Source organism: Mya arenaria, chromosome 1, assembly GCF_026914265.1.
Source record: "Mya arenaria isolate MELC-2E11 chromosome 1, ASM2691426v1".
Taxonomy (NCBI): Eukaryota; Metazoa; Mollusca; class Bivalvia; order Myida; family Myidae; genus Mya; species Mya arenaria.
This window is the reverse complement of record NC_069122.1, coordinates 37734788-37752666: the sequence shown is the minus strand read 5'-3', so window position 1 is coordinate 37752666 and position 17879 is coordinate 37734788. Positions and strand designations below refer to the sequence as shown.

Sequence of the window (17879 nt, the reverse complement as noted above, 5' to 3'; positions counted from 1 at the left end):
CTTACAACCATTTTTGTACGTTATTCTTTAGTTAAGATGTAGGAACATTAACTTCTATCAGCGACTTGAGCAACCGATGTTAAATGATATTAAAGTGAACATGTTGCACGAGTTATCAACCCCACATCAAAGAGGAAAACAACATGTTTTCCATTGGCTTAAAGCATGCTGCTGAACCCTTTGTAAAGTAAAAAAAGGTACAGTTAAAAAGCTTTGTCAAAAGTTCACTTTAAATAGCATGCATATAAACGTATATAGAATTCTAAAAACGATTTGTTCTGTAATACGCTTTACATTTTGACGTATTTACCTATTCACAAACAGGCGGCACTTGTTTTTTCTTCTAACTGCGAGAGTAAAATAGGCTTGAGTAGTATTTATTCCCTAGAATGTTCCATCTTTTTATGACAATACATGCTGACCTAGTGTGACATGATTTTATTTCATTACATATACTTTCAATAAATGTGGCGCCAAATTAAGGATTGTTTGTCACGCAACATAGTCAGTACTGAGGTGTTTTGAATAATACTTTTGTTCCAAATTCACGTGGTTCTTTATTTTCTATCCATGCAAGTCGACAATATTAGAAATAAATATGTATTGCTCCCAAGGTATTTGTGTCAATAATATCAGTGTCGTTACTTAATGTGTTCCATATATCAGAAGATGGAGTTTTGATCTCGTGCACTTTTGAAAAAAAATATATTGCATCTTTGGTTTTTTACAGCATTGTTTGTTAATACAGATTAATTATATGTAAACACATATTGCCAAAATAAAGAGGAAGGAAATATTTTAAATGTGCTGTCGTGTTTTAGTAAAAATATATTACACGCTACTGAAAACTTCATATGCAGTAATGGTTATTTGACTGACTTGTGTAATTTAGGACTGAGGTCCTCACGTATTGAAAGATCGAACTAATATCTGAATATTGCCCGTGCAAGTCCCAAGTTTTTATCTCTTAGTTCATCGCTCACCCACACCTAAAATAGTGATGGCATGCTGCAAATATGCTGATATGTCAGCTTTTCCTGATTGTATGCATGTTCGTTTGTTTGGCTGGTACTTTGGGGCATTCGTCAGTGATAGTGACAGCTCTTATTTTCGTTAACAAAGGAACATAACCGACATATTACGCCATGGGGATTGCAGAATACCTTAAGATAAAGTTGAGCATAAAATTTTATGAACATATGTTAACCTACATCAAAATAAATACCTAAATGATTCAGAATTCATTAACTAAAAATAAAGAAATTTTGCTCACGTATACGTTTTGCTCTAGACTATTTTTTCTTTGTAGCATTGTATTGCTAACGTTTTAAACGACTGAGTTTAGGTTAAGCGATCAACAAATTGATTTCGGCAAAAGAGGAATACCCAATTAAATACATTGCGTTGAAATATCTAAAAACGATTGGGTAATGTGATTATCTTGCGTTAAATATTTCTGTGCAAGCAAATGTTTAGAGGAAAATGAGTCTTTCAGTGAATTTTCAAGTTTATATTATCGTCATTTATATCTTCGAGTGAGGTCAAAATCTTAAATTTCAGGAGTGCCATATCAAACGCAACGAGTGAATGAATTTGCAAGGCAATGTAGTAAAATTTGCTCAACGGAACTGTACAAATGTTTGTTAATGCAATGCTTTTAGTGACCTGGAACTAAACTAATGAATGTTTAGCTCGCAGGACGTGTCCGTCCGGTTCCATTAATGTACAGACATAACTGCAAAGCCGCGTTGCAAAATTCAAATCAAAGAATAATTCATACACTTTCCTGCAAATCTCTCTTTTATTATTATTTTTATGATCAACACATTGTTCTCTAAATTGAAAACGACAAACATTATAAATACTATATTTGTATTTGAATGTATTGGTGATAGTCTAATGTTTAATTGTAGTTAATACTCATGACTAGTACAAGAAATGAAACCCAATCAACTATGCAGTGACCTCCCTTTACGAGATGTATTGCATCACCTACGAAAATAGTTGTTTTAAATAGTTGTTTACCGTTGATTCTAATAGTTTCACACGTAGTTATGCAAAACATTAGTTAAGGTCAATTCTATAATACTGTTTTCAAAGTTTTTGTTTTCTATTGAATAAAAGAAATACTGAAATACTTTGAATGTCGTCACGTGATTTAGATCATCATGACGTGAAATACGTGATGGCGGTATTTAGTATACGGCGAAGCGAAGTAACCCTTGTGTAGAGTTTACCACAAGCCCACTAGCAATGAGAATGCATATGACCCTGCTGAAAAGCAAATTTAACAAGACCTAAGAGACATTCAACGAGAAACACACAAATGCACAAGATAACAACCACCTTTAACTGAGAGAAATAAAAAACTAATACATATCAACTGTGTGTCACAACCAAATTAAACCATTTTGTTACTGAAGATTATTCAGTGATAATGCTTGCCGATATAATGCAATATATCACTCTCCTATAAGAAAGAGTAAACATTAATAATGTGGAAATATGTCGAAAAATTGAGCTGAGGTTGAGTAATGACTTGAGTATTTTCGCTTTCGGGACCTGGTACATAGTACACAGTAACAAAACCCCACTTTAATCAACATTTTCAATCTTTTTTGTTTTACGCTGTCCCATTCATTTCCTGTTTTCGGTAGTTTTTAGCAAAAGAGATATCCTTTTAAGAACAGATATAATTATCTTTCTTGCACTCTTTTTGTCTTGACGGTGGAGTATGACACTTGAACTAGAATGATAACTCTTCTGTCATCTATACCGGGAAAGTTCAGGCGATACATGTGACAAGGATTAAAAACATTGTCCTTTTCCGAGAGCATGATTTTTGACTAGTTGACGCATTAAACCAATTTGATTGGTAAGTAGTTATTTTAGGATAAAAAATGACCGAAACAATGTGTTTCGGTAACTTTGATAAAACCAAAAGCTTTACCGGTTTTATTAAATGTTCATTTAACTGCGTTGAAATATAATCCCTCCTCTTAGTTCTTGTTAGTTATGTTTTAATCGACTCGAAATAGGGGACAAGCCCTGTAGAACATATTTAACCAAGAACCTATTTAGAGGCACATTGTTAGGATCAGTAAACACGAGATTAACATGGCGATCCATGGTTCCGCGGTTAGCTCATCATTTATTGTCAAAGCTATTTTGATTCGTGTGTGGTCTGGGGGTTTTTGTGATTGCGTTTCTATATATGGTGCTCGGACATTTGTGTCGCTAGTTCATTTTCATTTGGATCTTCGTCCTGTGACCTAAATTGCTTTATTTTAATATTAATTAACTAGGATTGTCCCTGAAGTTTTCATTGTGTTACAATGCACATATAATACGAAAGACAAACAGTGTCAACAGACAACAAAGACAGACCTATATTAAATAAAAAAAAACTTAGCATTACTACTTAATGGGGGTTACCGCCTTTGAACGTGTTTATTGAAACACGAGTGTCAACCGCACTTGTAAAGAAAACCATAATATTTCGGGTATTCTTTTATCATTGTAATTCTATATGAAGAAATTGTTAGAGAGTCTAATTATGTTCATGTTTGAAACACAGAATGCAATGGTGTGAAACATTTGCTTTTCTGTCCTAAATATTCACATTTATTAGCTTTATGTCTTTTGTGTGATTTCAGAGGTTCGTATAATTTAGTGTTTGAATTATGTTTTGTCTTTGTGATAACAAGTAGTGCCGTGACAGCTTTTAGCTTTTAGCTTCTGGACTTGTGTTTGCAGTTTCCCCTGAATTAGTCGGATGACTAAAATTGGTGCTATTTAGAATAATTTGAAAATGGAAGGTACGAGCTGATAAAACCACAGGATAGTTTATAGCTGACCAAAATTTCTTGTTTTAGAACTAAAGTCTCTCACTTACCATCTACTATATGGTTCAAATATCGTATTAACGCTCATGCATTTTTACTAGTGCTGAAAGCCATTGTTGTAAAGAATAATACAATTTAATTTAGTTGAACTTTAACTAATACTCTGTATCATAATACTCATCGGGGATTCGTCTGTTAAGATTTCATACAAAAAATCTCATTTTCTGCAATTATGTGAAACACCACAGCTGATGCCAATTGACGATGTAGAAACAAACACCAATTTGCTAATGGTAAAATTTATAACTGTCTATGAATACAATTTTAAATGAAAATGTATAATGCTTAAAAACACCAATACGAGGACGATCCCAGCAATCAAAGATTAAACTGTTGATAAGAGTGACAATGACAGTGACCAAAGCATGAATGACACTGAACAACTTGGTCAATGATCGAAGCCCGTAAGGCACTGCACAACATGGTCAATGATCGAAGCCCGAAAGACACTGCACAACATGGTCAATGATCGAAGCCCGTAAGGCACTGAACAACATGGTCACTGATCGAAGCCCGTAAGGCACTGCACAACATGGTCAATGATCGAAGCCCGTAAGGCACTGCACAACATGGTCAATGATCGAAGCCCGAAAGGCACTGAACAACATGGTCAATGATCGAAGCCCGTAAGGCATTGCACAACATGGTCAATGATCGAAGCCCGTAAGGCATTGAACAACATGGTCACTGATCGAAGCCCGAAAGGCACTGAACAATATGGCCAATGATCGAAGCCCGAAAGACACTGAACAACATGGGCAATGATCGAAGCCCGAAGGCACTGAACAACATGGGCAATGATCGAAGCCCGTAAGGCACTGCACAACATGGTCAATGATCGAAGCCCGAAAGGCACTGCACAACATGGTCAGTGATCGAAGCCCGTAAGGCACTGAACATCATGGTCACTGATCGAAGCCCGTAAGGCACTGAACAACATGGTCACTGATCAAAGTCCGAAAGGCACTGAACAACATGGTCACTGATCGAAGCCCGAAAGGCACTGAACAACATGGTCATTGATCGAAGCCCGAAAGGCACTGAACAACATGGTCAATGATCAAAGTCCGAAAGGCACTGAACAACATGGTCAATGATCAAAGTCCGAAAGGCACTGAACAACATGGTCTCTGATCGAAGCCCGAAAGGCACTGAACAACATGGTCACTGATCGAAGCCCGAAAGGCACTGAACAACATGGTCACTGATCGAAGCCCGTAAGGCACTGCACAACATGGTCACTGATCGAAGCCCGTAAGGCACTGAACAACATGGTCACTGATCGAAGCCCGTAAGGCACTGCACAACATGGTCACTGATCGAAGCCCGTAAGGCACTGCACAACATGGTCACTGATCGAAGCCCGTAAGGCACTGCACAACATGGTCAATGATCGAAGCCCGTAAGGCACTGCACAACATGGTCATTGATCGAAGCCCGTAAGGCACTGCACAACATGGTCATTGATCGAAGCCCGTAAGGCACTGAACAACATGGTCACTGATCGAAGCCCGTAAGGCACTGCACAACATGGTCAATGATCGAAGCCCGTAAGGCACTGCACAACTTGGTCAATGATCGAAGCCCGTAAGGCACTGAACAACATGGTCAATGATCGAAGCCCGTAAGGCACTGAACAACATGGTCAATGATCGAAGCCCGAAAGGCACTGCACAACATGGTCAATGATCGAAGCCCGTAAGGCACTGAACAACATGGTCAATGATCGAAGCCCGTAAGGCACTGAACAACATGGTCAATGATCGAAGCCCGTAAGGCACTGAACAACATGGTCACTGATCGAAGCCCGAAAGGCACTGACCAACATGGTCACTGATCGAAGCCCGTAAGGCATTGAACAACATGGTCACTGATCGAAGCCCGAAAGGCACTGAAGAACATGGTCTCTGATCGAAGCGCGAAAGGCACTGACCAACATGGTCACTGATCGAAGCCCGTAAGGCACTGAACAACATGGTCACTGATCGAAGCCCGTAAGGCACTGAACAACATGGTCACTGATCGAAGCCCGAAAGGCACTGACCAACATGGTCACTGATCGAAGCCCGAAAGGCACTGACCAACATGGTCACTGATCGAAGCCCATAAGGCATTGACCAACATGGTCACTGATCGAAGCCCGTAAGGCACTGAACAACATGGTCATTGATCGAAGCCCGTAAGGCACTGAACAACATGGTCATTGATCGAAGCCCGTAAGGCACTGAACAACATGGTCACTGATCGAAGCCCGAAAGGCACTGACCAACATGGTCACTGATCGAAGCCCATAAGGCATTGAACAACATGGTCACTGATCGAAGCCCGAAAGGCACTGAACAACATGGTCTCTGATCGAAGCCCGAAAGGCACTGACCAACATGGTCACTGATCGAAGCCCGAAAGGCACTGAACAACATGGTCACTGATCGAAGCCCGTAAGGCACTGAACAACATGGTCACTGATCGAAGCCCGTAAGGCACTGCACAACATGGTCATTGGTCGAAGCCCGTAAGGCGCAGCACAACATGGTCAATGATCGAAGCCCGTAAGGCACTGAACAACATGGTCACTGATCGAAGCCCGTAAGGCACTGCACAACATGGTCACTGATCGAAGCCCGTAAGGCACTGCACAACATGGTCAATGATCGAAGCCCGAAAGGCACTGCACAACATGGTCACTGATCGAAGCCCGTAAGGCACTGCACAACATGGTCAATGATCGAAGCCCGAAAGGCACTGAACAACATGGTCTCTGATCGAAGCCCGAAAGGCACTGACCAACATGGTCACTGATCGAAGCCTGTAAGGCACTGACCAGCATGGTCACTGATCGAAGCCTGAAAGGCACTGCACAACATGGTCAATGATCGAAGCCTGAAAGGCACTGCACAACATGGTCAATGATCGAAGCCTGAAAGGCACTGCACAACATGGTCAATGATCGAAGCCTGAAAGGCACTGCACAACAATGTCAATGATCGAAGCCTGAAAATCACTGACCAACATGGTCAATGATCGAAGCCTGAAAGGCACTGCACAACATGGTCACTGATCGAAGCCCGTAAGGCACTGCACAACATGGTCAATGATCGAAGCCTGAAAGGCACTGCACAACATGGTCACTGATCGAAGCCCGAAAAGCACTGCACAACATGGTCAATGATCGAAGCCCGAAAGGCACTGAACAACATGTTCAATGATCGAAGCCCGTAAGGCACTGCACAACATGGTCAATGATCGAAGCCCGTAATGCACTGAAGAACATGGTCAATGATCGAAGCCCGATAGGCACTGAAGAACATGGTCAATGATCGAAGCCCGAAAAGCACTGCACAACATGGTCAATGATCGAAGCCCGAAAGGCACTGAACAACATGTTCAATGATCGAAGCCCGTAAGGCACTGAACAACATGGTCACTGATCGAAGCCCGTAAGGCATTGAACAACATGGTCAATGATCGAAGCCCGAAAGACACTGAACAACATGTTCAATGATCGAAGCCCGAAAGACACTGAACAACATGTTCAATGATCGAAGTCCGACAGTCACTGAACAACATGTTTTATGATCATAGTCGGTACGGCAATTCACAATTAAGGTCATTGAACAAAGTCGTTGGTACTGCATTGGCTTTATAAAATCGTTCCCCAGCAGTTAGATATCGGGTTCGAACATTTGTTTACTACTTTTTCTAATTGACTATGATAAAAGGTGGCTTTTTTCAGTTGAATTCTTGATTGTTCATGCGCCATACTGTGGTTTTGCACGTGTATGCTGCTTTTTGTTCTATAGATCAATCGTGACGTTATATGGCTTCAGTTGTTATGTTCAACACTGACAATCAATATTTCATTGGCAATTTCTTCTTTTTATTCAATGAAAACAAAACAAAACATTTCTGTGTAATTCAACACCAGACTGTTCTTAATATCTCAACAATTTAAGAAGTAATTAAAGAAATCTAAGCTAATTGTAAACATAAAATGTCGTGGTTGACAATGTTGTCCTCGGGGAAATTATTGCTGTACAAATTGACTGAAAAAGGAATCAAAGTTTTATTTTAATATTACAGATTAATACTGCAAGGCAGATACTGTCCACAATAGTTTTGACAAATGCGACCCGTAGTGCATAAAATCAGCACAAAAAGTTATATGGTTTTTGCTTGTCTCGCTATATTTAATCCGGCAATCTTCTGGTAAAAAAATGCTCAATATGCTCAACGGCATTCTGAAGTTGAATCAAAGAAATTAACTACTAAATTAATATATTAATCCCTTAAACTTAAACCATAGTCATACCACTCTATACATATTTTCTTTACTGGGGGATATATTCTCGATTTGCAAAACGCAACAATGGGAATCTCGTATTCAAGATATACTTATTCCTAATTTGAAGATTGTAAGGCCTAATTAAAACACACAAGTCATAATTAGCGCAATTTAACTTGTAGTCAGGAGAAATTGAGTCTTTATTTAGAGAGATTTAGACTTTTTTACGAGACTTATTTTCCTATAACGAGAAATTATATCCTATGTATGATTATATCTTAATGAGGACTAAGAATGTATCTGTTAGGACAAAGTATATACCAAATTACAAATTGGTATATCTTAGTTAGGATTCAGTATGCCCATAGCATGCCTTTTCTTTCAATTGCGTGATATTACATCAAAGTTAGGACTTTTTATATTCTAATTAGAACTTTGTACATACATTAATGCATTCAAGATTAAGACTGTGTCACTAGGACAACTTGACAGATGATACTTAAAATTCGTTTTGAAACATCAGATCCTACCCAACTATCTGATAACTAAGGTATCTACATGTTTAACGTGAACTTAATATCCAACAATACATTCATGTAGCTTTTCACATTTACCCTTTAGAATGATTCTTCTCATTTCTCATCAGATAATTGAATTGATGACAATGCGTCAAGCCTTTCATAAGTATTCTTGCCATTTACAGCGTTCTATTTTCCAAAACGAGTTTATTAGGATTTAGGAACATACGCATCTTTCAACGCCTTGAGCTGTTATGATAAATGACATTAAAACTATCTACTGAGAAAAAGTTTCTTTATTTGTCGCAAGTTGCAAGGACTTAAGAAAATCCTTATAATAAAAATTGACTGGGTGCACTTACAATCAAGCAAGAGAAACGTGTGGTTATATATTTATTTTTGATAAACGAAATAATATATAATGATTTTCGACTTGATTAGCAAGGGATATAATAAGTTATTACCTTCATGGTACTCATTCACAAACGGTTGTTCACAAAGATTGTTTTGAATGGTAATATTTTTGCATTTCGCATTTGATGATTGATTGATTTACATCATCAATTGCAAAAACCGTTGTAAGAATTGTACTCATAATTCCATGACTATTGTTTTTATGAATATTATATATATCTCGAGTAAGGTGTTAAATACATGTGTGACTGTCCGACTTACTCAGTTAATAAGTTTTAATGATACGATTTGTTAACCTTTAGGTACAAATTGATGTATTGTTCGGCATTGATGTTATAATTAATGTATTATATTCATGTTTCTTTATGTTTTCGTATAACATTTTAATACGTGCCCTTTTGAAATAACATAGATTTATTGCTTGCGTTTTCATTCTAAGCATTTATGTGTGTGTGCGTGTGTATGTTTCTTTCAGAAGGTCACATTGTAAATAAGTCGTGTGTTATGTTTGTTTATAATATGATGCCTATGTCTTAATGTGTTACCTTCTTTAAATAAAGTTATTCTTCTTCTTCTTCTTCTTCTTCTTCTTCTTCTTCTTCTTCTTTTTCTTCTTCTTCTTCTTCTTCTTCTTCTTCTTCTTATTATTATTATTATTATTATTATTATTATTATTATTATTATTATTATTATTGAATAAACATTATTTTTCAAGCATAAACCCATTTGTCACTTTACGGATCACATAACCTAATTTCAACCTTTGAAATGTCTAAACATACCAGGTTCAATCACACCGACTTTATGAAAAAAAATGCAATAGCAACAGAACGGGACTTTTAACAAGTGAAAGTACACATATAATCTGTGCAAAAAAGTAAAAAATAAAAACTGTTGCAATTAGTTCTAGGTTGAGCTCATTTTCGGCATAAATTGACTAGCCTATAAGGACATATGTGATGCTCATTGAATCAAAACCTCTCTGTTACACAAGAATCTAGTAAATGCTGCTTGACGGCTATTCCCTGTTATTTCACAACACTCCCATTTTTCTGAGGATCAACACCTTCATGAGAATATTAAGTTAAGACAGAGGCGAGTTTGCTTAGCTGCAAGGCCTGTCTTGACATCGATGTACAATAAAGGGTTGCTTTGCAAACGACAATAATCAAATACCCCTTTAAAACCATAGAGAAATTAATTAACGTAAGTATCATATTTGTTGGAGCCGCAGGTATTTGTATCAGATATTTTTCAGAGTTAGAAATCTAGCCATTTTCTTGGAGAACGTAAATGACACTCCTTTGCCTAACATAGGGTCGTAATATCTTCTTAAAGGGGTTTTGCGTGGCTTTGGCAAGCTTATTTGTTTGTATATATACAAAAATATTATTTGTTTCTATATATATATATATATATATATATATATATATATATATATATATATATATATATATATATATATATATATATATATATATATATATATAAACTTTGTTTTAGAAGATATTTTCAACAACCAACTACAAAACAATACAAACTGATATGGTAAAAGTTTTAAAAATAAATAAAAAACAAACAAAGCAAACACTTCACTAAAACTGTGTATTGTAGTGTCATGGATATTGTTAACAACCCCAGACTCTGGGAACATAGGTAATGACACGTGTGAAAATCATTGCCTTTAAAGCTGGCTGTGCAAGATATGGGCATGGAGTCGTTAGTCTTTAATTGGGAGTGGTTGGCGACTTGGCTTGCTCTTGTGTGTATTTATTCTAGTTTGACTCCTATATGTGTGTAATTGACAACAAATTGTGATTAAATTACTATTTCTCTCTCTCTATATATATATCGAAGGTTCAGCTTAACAGTATTGTTTTACTTCCAATTACAAACGATGGAGTAACAACTGCCCTGCACAAATAACCCCGAAAAGATTCTCGTTAATTGCTATTCGTGTTATTTTTACGTTTGTCAAAAACAACCACAACGAAAGCACATATCTAGCTTACAAAGTAACACCAAACACGCAATGCCGCAATATAGTTCGCTTTAACATAGAAGTGAGGCCATCATCTCCAAAAACTGTGTCCATCACACCTTTTATTCTGAATTGGAGATAATGTTTTCCCTATCTGCCATGACATTATGACATAGTAAACTTTTGCCGTACAAGTGCTTAATAAACGTGGAGCCATAAATAATAGTTTGTCACGTAACAGTGTCAGCACATAGGCGTTTAAAATACATGGCCATTATTCTTCATTGACTTTGTTCCTTTACTCAAAGTTTAACAGTTTTTGTTTTTGTTTTTGTATCGATACATAATACATGAGAAAGTGGTGGCATATCACTATCACAAGATTTGAGTCAGTCAGTAGAATAAATGACGTTACATAAGCTGTTCCATATATCATATAATGTTATCCAGTGTGTTACTTAGATAAGATGTTGGTAGTGTCAAATCCATATAATACGCTTACATCACATCATAGGTGACATACAACATTTTTGTAAATACAAAATAATAAAATGTATTTTTGTCCTTAAAAACATATGTTTCGTGTTTGAAGGCGCAGTGTTCAAACCTTCAAGGCCAATACAATCATGAAAGCAAAAATGTCTCCGTCCCTGGGTGGGCTCGAACCACCAACCTTTCGGTTAACAGCCGAACGCGCTAACCAATTGCGCCACAGAGACAAGTGAGACCTGCACAGTTAATATTGCCATAATTTTATATATACTTGTTTTGCTGTCTAATTCGTTTGATAATAACAAAATATAGTCATCTCCTTGATACAGGTCATAACCAAACATGGGTTAATTACAGATTCATATTTCCCGAATATTCTGCCTTAGGAAGCCTGGCAACAGCATTGCAAGAGTTCAGAGGTTGTTGTCCGAAGAAAAAATTTGAGCGGGGGTCTGGGGTTAAACAGCCCCAATTAATACATGCAATCATGAGTTTACTCTTCCGCAGGGGGGAGGGGGTGCTTAACTGAAAACGTCTTAAAATTTAAATGTCTATTCGATTAAACCGCACACAATTTATTAAACAAAATGCTACAAAACAGTTACGTCACCCGTCAAGCCATTGATTCAAATTATGTATATAATTGTATAGTGTCTCGTCTAAATATTGATTCTTAATCACTTAAATCTTATTTTTCTTCTTAAAATGTATTTTAGTTATTTGACAATAATCTCCATTTTTTATGGAATGTGCAATATCTTTCTCTTCTAAGCGTAGGCTACGGCTCCAGGCATAACGGCCCAGTAACCTGAATTTCCTGGTTAATAGATAACTTCTATCGAAGAAGTTAAAGCTTGAAATAAAGTGTTCCTGAGCTTTCGACACATGCCTCATCATGCAAAATACGTGCAGTAAATTGCGGAATATTTTTCAAGACGCCAGCCTTGTGATAGAAATTGTATATTTGATTCTTACGGCCATGACATATTACTTTATTTTATCGTACTCTTTTGGGTCATAAAACCACATTGCATTTCAAACATCGCATTTGATGGCATTTTCAGTGTATTCTACATTATTAAATCAACTGTTCAAAATACGGTCGTTTTTCACCTTCAGATATGAAAGGAATAAAACATGTTTTATATACTCCTCCCGTGAGTCCCTTTCTTTTCTGGTAGAAATTGCTATAATATTTACAGTCCCTGTTTGAAAATAAACAAAAATATTATATTTATGTTAATAAACCTATCATCATTCTAACCAGACCACAAATGAAATATCATTACCAGGCTGGAAGTAGATCTCCATGAAACGATACGACTCGAACTAAATGAAAACTCAGTTGCAAAATACAAACAATACGGTACTGTAAATACGTTAAATAGTTGTTAAACAAACTGACAAAAATACAATATGACCATGCTAAATGTGCGCTTTTAGATACTTACTTCACAGAATATCAAAATGATGTACATATGAATATTTTAGAAAGTATCGCTTTTAAAAGGAATAATCAACTTAAACATATGAGATGCCTTTCCCATGTAAACATTTTATTAGCTGAATACAATGCCGTGCAGAATACGCTTTCAAAACAGCGTTATTAAAATGACATTAACTAACTCTGCATAACTACAATCCATGTAAAACTATTACTAATAACTAGTAACAATTATTATTAAAAAACAACAACATTTGCCTCGGCGGTGACATATATCTCGTCAGGGGAGATTACTGCTTAGTAGATTGGACTTGTGTTAAGTTTTCATTTTTGAACAAGTCATTATTGTTAACTACATTGAAAAATTAAAATTAATCACCAATTCAATCAGATGCAATTTTATAGTGTCCATAATGTTTGTCATTTAGACAGTTGAAAAGGACGAAACAAGATACTTTGTCATGTAATGTCTTTGTATTTGACATGTGAGTGATTGATTTGTCATCCATTGTATGCATGCCAGTTTAAGGCATCGTCATACAAAAGGAAGCTGTATGAATTAATTGTTTATTCGACAAAAGTACCGCGGCTTGACAGTTATATGTGTCCATTGACGAAACTGGTCAGACACGTCATGCGAGCTTAACTTTCATTAGTATAGTTCCAGTTCACAAAAGGCACTGCATTGACGAAGATTTGTATAGTTCAGTTGAACAATATTTGGTACGTTGCTTTGAAAAAAAACATAACACTCGTTGCGGTTTATATGGCACTCGTGAAGTTTTTGTGCTTACTCGATGAAGTAAATGTCGAATTAAAAGTACATTGAACTACTCCCCTATCCTTTATATAGTCGCTAGGTACATTTAAAGCGAGAAAAATACGTAACTCGTTCGTTGTACGATACTTTAACGCAATGAAGTATTTGAAATGTTTTGCCGAAGTCATTTCGTTGATCGCTTAACATTATCTCACTCTTTCAAAACGACACTCAACACAATATTACAAAGAAAAAATAGAGCAAAAAGTGAGTACAATTTCTTATAACTGAAGTTCATTGTGTGCTCAAGAATTGCCTTTCTGAAGATTATTCTGTGATAACGCTAACCGAAATATTGCAATGCATTATAATGCTTTTTTAAAATTAGTAAAATATGACAGAAACAGAAGCCGATACATAGATTTAGGAATTACTGGTCATAACACAGTAACAAATACACCTTATCTTCTGCTTTTCCATCTTTCTTGATTTACGCTGTCCCATTCATTTCCTATTTTCAGGGTATTTTAGCCTTTTTTCATTTCAAATATAATTATTTTTCATGCAATTTTTTTTTGTCTCGACGTTGGAATTTGAAACTTAATCTAGTATGATTACTAAAACAATGCATGTCTTCTGTCATCTTTACCGAGAAAGTTCATTCATGCGATTCATGTAACAAGGATTTGGAACATTTGCCTTTGCCGAAAGTATGGACGCAAGGTGATACCAAGAAAATTTCACATATATAATAAATAACATACCGCCTTTTGTAATGTAAGAAAACAAACCTTACAGTGAGGATTTGAAAGTTTGTTTTATATTGTAGTGAAGGGTAAGTATTCACATATCAAAAGCTTACTTACTGTCCAGTTTCTTAAAATTCTGAACTATGATTTTTGGCTAGTTGGCTCATTAAAAGAATTTTATTGTTTAGTTGTAATATAAGGATACACATTGACCTATGTATTTTCCAGTAACTTTGACATAACCGCAAATCTTACCGGTTTTATACAAATGACTGCGGTGCAATATAAGCTCTGCTTTCAGTGCATGTCATTAACGTTTTCAGACCGTCTCCATGGCCTAGCGGTTCAGCATCCGCCTACGGAGCGGGAGGTCGTGGGTTCGATCCCTGGCCGCGTCATACCGAAAAACGTTAAAAGTTGGTACAAGTAGCTCCATTGCCTGGCGCTCGGCATTTAAAGGGTAGTGCTTGGAAAAGTGGTGTACACCGTACTGGTTTAACCCAGGAAAGTTGAACCCCGTGTATCGGTGCTTTACACCGAGCACGTAAAAGAACCAAGGGGTCTCTTCGATAAAGAGCTAGGGTATCGCACCCGGACTTCCTTGTATCCCACCACTGTCTCTTCGGCGTGCTCTCCCTTCAGCAAAAAAAAACAAAGGACCCCGTTGGAAATAAGTGCTTGCACTTTCACGGGTTATCCTTGACCGCAAGTTCTAAAGAAATACATATACATACAACGTTTTAATTGACTCGAATGCAGATTAAAATTAAACAATTTATCAAAGAGCTTATTTAGAGGCACATTGGTATGGTCAATGAACTCGAGATTTACGGACCGTTCTATAATTCCGCGGTTAAATAATCATTTATCAGTAGAGCTATTGTGGTTTGTGTTGTTTGTGTTTGTGTATGTGATGTTCGGATGCTCATGCCTCTAGTTCACTGTCGTTTTGACCATTATCTTGTGATCTAAAAAGATTATGGCTGATTTTTTACTACTGGGATTGGTCCTGAAGTTTTTCATTGTATTACTAACACATATAATATCAGATACCAACAGCGTCAAATGACAACAAAGACAGACTAACATTTAATTATATATTAGTATTAATACGTATTGGGGTTACCGCTTTTGAACGTGTTAATTCGAGTGTACACCGCACTTTTAAACAAAAACATAATATTTCGGGTACTTTTTTATTATTTAAAGTCTAAATGAATGAATGGAAAAAGAGTCTGCTAATGTTAGTCATTGAAACACAGAAAATAAAGGTTGTGATTAAACCATACCACATTTACTTTTCTGTCCGTAATACTTCATGTCTGCTTTATTGTGGGGATTCAGTCGTTCATCATTATAAGTGTAAAATGCATGTTTAGTCTTTGTGACTTTAAGTAGCTCCGTGACAGCTTAAACGTTTTAGCCTCTGGACTTATGTTTGTAGTTCCCTCTGCTTTAGACTAATGACCACAATTGCTGCTTTTTTAATACATAGATGTTCATCTTAAAGGCAAAATATGAAATATGTCTTTAAATGAGGCTATTTCTTTCGAAGGATATAAATTAAATATAATGCAATGAAAATTAGAGTTTTTTTTGTAAATGGGAGGATACGAACTGATGAAACCCAAGGATAATTTATAGCTGTTGGACATAACGTGTTTTTAAGAATGAAAAGGCTTTCATTTACCTAATATAGTGTTCAAATATCGTATTACCGCTTACGCACTTATATAAGTGTTGTTCACGAATGCTGTACATAATAACACCATTTAATATATTAGAACTAAACTTTACTAACACGCTGTATCACAATTTTCATTTTGGATTCGTCCATTCAGATTTCATAATCAAAGTCTCAAGTGCTGAAACTATGTGGAACACCTCAGCTGTTGCCAATTTACGAAGTAAAAAAACAACATTGTACTAATAGTTAAATCTATTACTGTCGATGAATATAATTTGAATGGTTTAATTAAATCAAATACGAGGACAAGCCCAGCAATCTACCATTTTACTTTGCCATAGAGAGACAATGATCTTAGCCGTATAGGCACTGAACAACATGGTTTTACATAGAAATCGTATGACAGAAGAAATATGACATAAAGTTGCGGGTCAACTTGGTAACTTTCACACTTACCAGAAATTTCCTATTCCTGAAATTGTTATAATTTTATATCATCATTGAGTTAAAAAATAGGTGCGAGATTGGATTTCTAAAAACGGTGTAACTGCATTTGATTTATAAAACCATTGCTCAGCAATTTAGAATCATGATCAAACATTCGCCACTTTTCTACGAACTCATAATCATGATTAAGGATGACATGTTATTACAGTGGAACTTTTGCTTGTTCATGCGCCATACTGTGGTTTTGCACATATATGGTGCTTTTTGTTTTATAGATTGATCAATTGTGACGTTTAATAGCTTAATTGTTATATTCAACACTGACAATCAATATTTCATTAGCATTTTTTTCTTTTTATTCAGTGAAAACAAAACAAAATATTTCTGTGTAATTCATCATCAGACTTGTCTAAATGTCACAACAATTTTAGAAGTTATTAAATAGGTCTAAGCACATTTAAAACAGCAATTTTGTGGTTGGCAAAAGTGTCCTCGGGGAAATAATTTCTGTACCAATTGACTAAAAAAGGAGTTTTATTTTAATATTACAGAGTAATACCGCATGGCAGACAATGTCCACAACAATTTCGACAGTTGGACCAATGGTGCAAAGATAACACAGTGACATGATTTCCCTTTTTCACTTAATTCAATCTTAAAATATTCTTGTATAAAACTTGTTCAATATGTTCATCGGCAGTTTCAATGCATTCGGAAGTAAAATGAACGGGATGGACTTCTACATTGATTCATGTGTGCCTTAAACCTAAACCAAGTTCATACTACTCCATACATATATTCTTGAGTCGCAAAAATGTGACTTGTGCATTGTCTAATGAAAATATTCTTATTCTTTATTTAGGTAAGGCCAATTTAATCGAACAACACTAAGTCATATTTAGCGGAATCAAACTTGTAGAAAGGAAAAATCTAGTTTATTAAGAGATAATAAGTCCCTTCTACGAGACATGTTTCCTAATTACAAGCTACTATCTTCAACGTAAGAGATACTAAGTTCTTATAAGGAGAACCTTGGTTTAGGGCTCTTGTCTGTGTTTTTGCCTCAGTCTCATGGACCATGATAACGATGTGTCTCGAGTTTGAGTTTGGGACTCAGTGTCTGGGGCCATAACTACGAACCATCACAACTCAAACTCTAGACTCAGACTCCGAAAAGCACATTTATTAAACTACAAAGAA

General features: G+C 36.2%; 1 non-coding gene across 1 annotated transcript; it reads right to left on the bottom strand.

Moving 5' to 3' along the window:
- Positions 1-11745: 11745 nt before the first annotated feature.
- Positions 11746-11819, bottom strand: Trnan-guu (transfer RNA asparagine (anticodon GUU)). The gene has a single exon. It is a non-coding gene; the product is annotated as a tRNA-Asn (tRNA).
- Between the last annotated feature and the right edge of the window lie 6060 nt (positions 11820-17879).